Below are 6,180 nucleotides of genomic sequence, written 5' to 3' on the forward strand. Positions count from 1 at the left end.
GTTGGGCACAAGTGCTTGATAAGATCTGTATTCTTAAGAATTATTCTGGCCCAGTGTAGACACTCAGTATGGGACAAGGGTAATGCCACAAGAATAAACATAGGAAGACCTTATATGATTCTAAGTAACAACTAGTGTAGCCTAATTGATATAGTTTTCTCCCTCTGTTCTTCCATCATGGATTTCTTTCACTCCTGCAAGGAAACTCTTCTGATCTAAATATTCTACATGTCAATTCAGATGTGTAGTTGAGCTGATCAACCAACATAGGAAAAACTTAGAATGTCATCATGTTTATTGACTCCGTCTATGAATCACATGATGAAGAGAAGTTGACAGCATTAGAAAATCATATGCCCAGCACCCTCCGACTAAAGAGAAAACTAAGCCTAAGAGATGTTTGTTATGTTTCCTGACTACAGATATTTGGGCTTGCTATTTGACAAGTTCCTTGATCAGTCTTAGCATTTATTACATGTTTTCTTTTCTATTTCTTTTTTTCTCAAATCATCTACTTCTCCAAGGCAGCGTTGGGAATTTCACTGGTCTATCACTGGTTTCCCAGAGCACCCAGAACCTAAGGAGCCCTACTGGATTGTGAAATGTCCCATCCATTCTAATGTCATAACAACTACCATCATCAAATCACCATCTTTACAGGAGCCGGGCTGTAGCGCAGTGGGTTAAGTCCATATGGCGCGAAGTGCAAGGACTGGCATAAGGATCCTGGTTCAAGCCCCCGGCTCTCCACCTGCAGGGGAGTTGCTTCACAGGAGGTGAAGCCAGGTCTTCAGTTGTAAAATTTCTCTCGCCTTCTGTCTTCCCCTGCTCTCTCCATTTCTCTCTATCCTATCCAACAACAATGACATCATTAACACCAACAATAATAACTACAATAACAATTTAAAAAAGGGCAACTGAAGGGAAAATAAATACATAAATAAATTCAAAAGAAATCACCATCTTTGCAAACACTGCCATAATCATCACCAGTATCATCAGTGTCATCACCACAATTAATATCATCAAGAAGTCACTGATGATTAGCCAACAGGAAGCTAAAGATGAGTAGATACTGACAGGATCATGGACAGCCATCAAGGGATTATTCTTTCTTGCTGAGATGTCAGCCTTGGGGAGGGTCAACAGAAGAACCAGTGTTATTTCTTCCATACTTGAACAATTCTGACCCTCTAGTATGCCCCCTTAAACAGTTCGTTAGTATCACTGATCTTCTCCATGGAAGGAAGGAAGGAAAGAAGGAAAGAAGGAAGGAAGGAAGGAAGGAAGGAAGGAAGGAAGGAAGGAAGGAAGGAAAGAAAGAAGGAAAAAGAAATGAGGGAAAGGCTAGTGCTTTTTTTTTTTTTTCCCCTAAAAGAAATCTAGTCTTGACTGACAGCAGAAAGGAAAACTCAGCCTCAATGACCACACTCCCATAGTTGGGTTCTGTCAAAACTCTGCAGCCACTTAAACAATGTCAGCTATGAGAGCAGAAGCAAAAATGCTGAGGAAGGTTCCTGGCAGCTGCCACCAGCAGCTCCTGGTGAAGGCGGGAAGTAAGCCAGGCCAGAGTGCTCTCACCAGTCTGGCCCAGCCCAGCCTCTCCATCTTGGGGTGAGATGTGCTCAGATCAGATATTCTAGACACCACAGAGTGTTTCAGAACAGGGATCCCTCCATTCTTCTTTCCTCTTTTATGAGGATGATGAGAGTCGGCAGGAATCTTCATACTGAGCATGTGGAGATTTAGGGGTATTGGGGTGCCTGGGTGAGGCATGGACATATGGTGTCTTTTACTCATACCTGCATCTCTTCTGACTTGTCATAAATGATTGTCTTAGTAATAAATCAGAACTCTAACAAGTAGATGAGTCTCTAGGGTTCTGCAAACTACTCTGGCAAACTAACTGCACCTGAGTAAAAGAAGTGGAGCCCTCTGACCTATACTCAGCTGGGTAACACCTGAATTTGTGAAAGAAACTGAAGTCTCAAGAGGGGCTTATGGGAACCTGCCATCTATAGCCAGTGGCTCAAAGACAAACCTGCTGCCTGGGTTGGTGACTGGACCCCAGAGATGAGTGTGGTTTGGGGACTGGACTCCTAGACCTGGGATGAGATAGTGTCAAGACCAACTCGGATTCTCAGAGCCCTGGCTGGTATCAGGGAATTCCTTCCTGTGTGGAGACACCTTCACGTGAGCCCACACTGCAGCTGGGGCTGGGAAAGTGTCTCGAGCAAGGAATTAGAGCAAGGACTCACTCGGAGAGCGTGTCGTGGTTAAGCAATAATTCTTTACTTATTTTAGATGCCAGAGAAGGGTCACACAATTCACACAATTCAACACACAGTCAAACCGATACCTCTCCTTACTAGTAGCTGTTTGTAGGTAAGGCTCACGATGTGGTCACCAGCCACTGTGTGGCCAAACTGGAGGTCCTACGTCTGCTGGCGTGACCGAATGAGCGAGTGAGGGTCTCTGGAAGCTGAGGAAGCAATTACTTAGCCTAGCCGAGTGTGCTTATGTCTTTAACAGCACCGGCAGCATCCCAGTCAGCAACTGTGAAGGTGCCTTATTCAGCTGGTTTTTGAGCCTCTACTTACACTAGTTTGCCTCTGGTTTCAAAGTTACATCTCCACTGGCCAATGAGGTTCAGGTTGACGTCTTAATCCTATGTATACATATGTCTGTCTTTATCACACTATGCAGGCGCACTATGGTTACTATAGTTACTAGGGTTACATGTTCACTACAGAAAGCAGGTCACCAGCACACGACCTTCAGCTGGAACTGAAGACTTTGAGAACAGAGATTGTCACTAGTCCACTGTGCCTGGCTGCTTACTGGGGGCCTACATTGCTTCCTGAGTGACTGAGGATCTTGCTGAAAAGATCATGAACTGGTGAAAATTGGCCACAAAGGCAGGATCTGGAAGATAGCAGAATGGTTATGCAAAAAAAAAAACAAAAACAAAAAAAAACCTTCTGCGTGATGTTCCAAAGTATCAAGTTAAGTCCCCAGCACCACCGTGAGCCAGAGTTGAGCAATATTGTGTTTTTTTTTTAATGTCTTTAAAAAAGGTAACTTCACTATTCAAGTGATCAAACTGGGGATTGTTCATGAATCTTGATTTACTGAGAAACAGAAGACTAGATAGAAGGTCACTAAAAACTGATGGCCGGAGAAATCTTCTGTAGGGTGGGATTACACATGTTAGTCATTTAGACTTTCTGTTTAATTCTTTTTTCCTTTCTTCCTTTCTTTCTTTCTTACTTTCTTTCTTTACCAGAGCACTGCTCATCTTTGGTTTATGGTGGTGAGGAGGACTGAACTTTGGACTTTGGAGCCTCAGGCATGAGAGTATCTTTGCATAATCATTATGCTAGCTATCCCCACCCTAGATTTTTCTGGAATAATCTGCATGTCCTGTATCTATTGCTTTCTTTCCTAGGCTCCACTCAGGGGACCCATTATGTGGCATGTTCATGCCCCACTGGGTGAAATCCAGAGAATCTGTGCACAGCAGAGCAAGTCTTTGAGGGTGGGAGCAATAACCAGAAGATTCCCTCTTGCCTCTCTGGAGAAGATCAAATCTGTGGAAATTCCACTAAGTCATTTTCCTCAGAAAGTCTGCTAAATGGTAACATGTCAAGAACAAACCTTATCTCAATATTCTTTTCTTTTCTTTTCGAGTTTCTCTCTCTCTCTTTTTTTTTTTTTTTTGCTGGGGGATTAATGTTTTACACTTGACAGTTAATACAATAGTTTGTACATGCATAACATTTCCCAGTTTTCCACATAACAATACAACACCCACTGGGTCTTCTTGACATCATGTTCCAGGACCTGAACCCTTCCCCCCACCCACCTCAGAGTCTTTTACTTTAGTGCAATACACCAGCTCCATCTCTTTATTGCTTCATATTCTCCACTGATCCTTAGACCCACTTCCCAAATAAACCCTCATTGAAGAATTCTTGCGGATGCCTCCCTCTGCCCTCAGGGCCCACAGGCTGCACATGTTTACTTTGGGCTGCAAGAAGGCTTTGTACTCTGATGCCAAGAACAATGGGAGCCACTTAAGAGTTGCAGGCAGGTAGTTGAAAAGGTCAGTGTTTACTTGGGTCATTTTGACCCAAAGTGGAAGATATGCAGAGGCAGAGAACTGCCACAGGGGACCATCCCAGAGAGCTGCAAAGCCAAAAGGGAATCTGTGGATGGTGTGTGCAGAAATACTGCTCTCTCTCTCTCTCTCTTTTCTCTCCTCGTCTCCTCTCTCTCTCTTTTCTCTCCTCGTCTCCTCTCTCTCTCTCTCTCTTCTCTCCTCGTCTCCTCTCTCTCTCTCTTTTCTCTCCTCGTCTCCTCTCTCTCTCTCTTCTCTCCTTGTCTCCTCTCTCTCTCTCTTCTCTCCTCGTCTCTTCTCTCTCTTTTCTCTCCTCGTCTCCTCTCTCTCTCTCTCTTCTCTCCTCGTCTCCTCTCTCTCTCTCTTCTCTCCTCGTCTCCTCTCTCTCTCTTTTCTCTCCTCGTCTCCTCTCTCTCTCTCTCTTCTCTCGTCTCCTCTCTCTCTCTCTTCTCTCCTCGTCTCCTCTCTCTCTTTTCTCTCCTCGTCTCCTCTCTCTCTCTCTCTTCTCTCCTCTTCTCCTCTCTCTCTCTCTCTTCTCTCCTCGTCTCCTCTCTCTCTCTCTCTCTCTCTTCTCTCCTCATCTTCTCTATCTCTCTCTCTCTCTCTCACCCTCCCCCCCCTCTATTTATGGCTGATCCTGTTTCACTCCTGCAAACAAGTCCTGATGTTTTTATTTTTCCACTTTATTGGGAGGGATTAATGATTTACAATACAGTTGCTGACACACAGATAAAAGCTCTCATCTCCCCATGATTGGTGTCTGCAAGATACTCTCTCCCCAAATCTGGGGCCTTTTCCACCATCATGCACCTGGACCCCAGTACGCACGCACACACACACACACACACACACACACACACACCCCGCATCTCATCCTTTCAGCCTCCTGTGCCATGTGTTAATCTGAAACCCAGGGGGCCCATCAATCAATACAGTAAAGCTCAGAGTCTCACAATGTGTATTGAAACAATCCAGAAACACAAGATGGGGAGGGCCAGACAGATAGAAATTATCATCTGTCTAGTATTTCTCCTAACAATGAGAAAACTGAGGCTCAAAGGTCTCACAGCCCATGTAGCACATTATGGAGCCTCTTTTTTTTTTTTTACCTCCAGGGTTATTTCTGGGGTTCAGTGCCTGCACCATGAATCCACTGCTCCTGGGGACTATTTTTTCCCCTTTGTTGCCCTTGTTTTATTGTTGTGGTGGTTATTATGGTTGTTACTATTGATGTTGTTACTAGGTAGAACAGAGAGAAACGGAGAGAGGAGGGGAAGACAGACAGGGGGAGAGAAAGATAGACACCTGCAGACCTGTTTCACTGCCTGTGAAGGGACTCCCGTGCAGGTGGGGAGCAGGAGGCTTGAACCTGGATCTTTATGTTGGTCCTTGTGCTTCATGCCCTGTACACTTAACCCACTGTGCTACTGCCTGACCCCCTTTGGAGCCTTTTAAAGACTCTCTGGGTCACACAGATAGTGAAGCACATGCACTATCAAGGGGACCTATTGTCAACCTTTAACAAAGAAACAGTACATATACATATATGTTTATACTAACTCATTTGTTTTATGTTAGTGCGGGAGCAACCAGAGCTGTCCTTTATAGTACCAGGAACCAAACCTGGAGGCTAAGGTTTGCAAAGCATGCACTTTTCAGGCCATGGCTTTAGAAATTTCTGTGTAAATACTTTTTTTTTTTTTAAGTTACAAAAAAAAAAAAAAAGAAGCATTGTGCTTGCTTCAACAGCACATATACTAAAATTGAAATGATACAGAGAAGATTAGCACGGCCTCTGCACAAGGATGATATGAAAATTCATAAAGCACTCCATATTTTTGACATGTAATTCTGTAATATAAAAATGTTTTAAATTGAAAAAGTAAATAAAAAAGAAGAAGTATTTAGGGTCCAGGCAGTGGTGCACCTGGTTAAGCACTCACATTACAGTGTGCAAGGTCCAAGGTCCAAACCCCTGGTCCCCACCTGTAGGGGGAAAGCTTCCTAGGTGGTGAAGTGGGGCTGCAGGTGTCTCTCTGTCTCTCTCCCTCTCTATCTCC

General features: G+C 44.2%; 1 non-coding gene across 1 annotated transcript; it reads left to right on the forward strand.

Annotated features, from left to right (window-relative positions):
- The first annotated feature begins 5,853 nt into the window (after nucleotides 1-5,853).
- On the forward strand, nucleotides 5,854-5,960 carry LOC132538415 (U6 spliceosomal RNA). Its single transcript, XR_009549783.1, has one exon. It is a non-coding gene; the product is annotated as a U6 spliceosomal RNA (small nuclear RNA).
- The last annotated feature ends 220 nt before the right edge of the window (nucleotides 5,961-6,180 follow it).

This window comes from Erinaceus europaeus, chromosome 4, assembly GCF_950295315.1.
Source record: "Erinaceus europaeus chromosome 4, mEriEur2.1, whole genome shotgun sequence".
NCBI lineage: Eukaryota > Metazoa > Chordata > Mammalia > Eulipotyphla > Erinaceidae > Erinaceus > Erinaceus europaeus.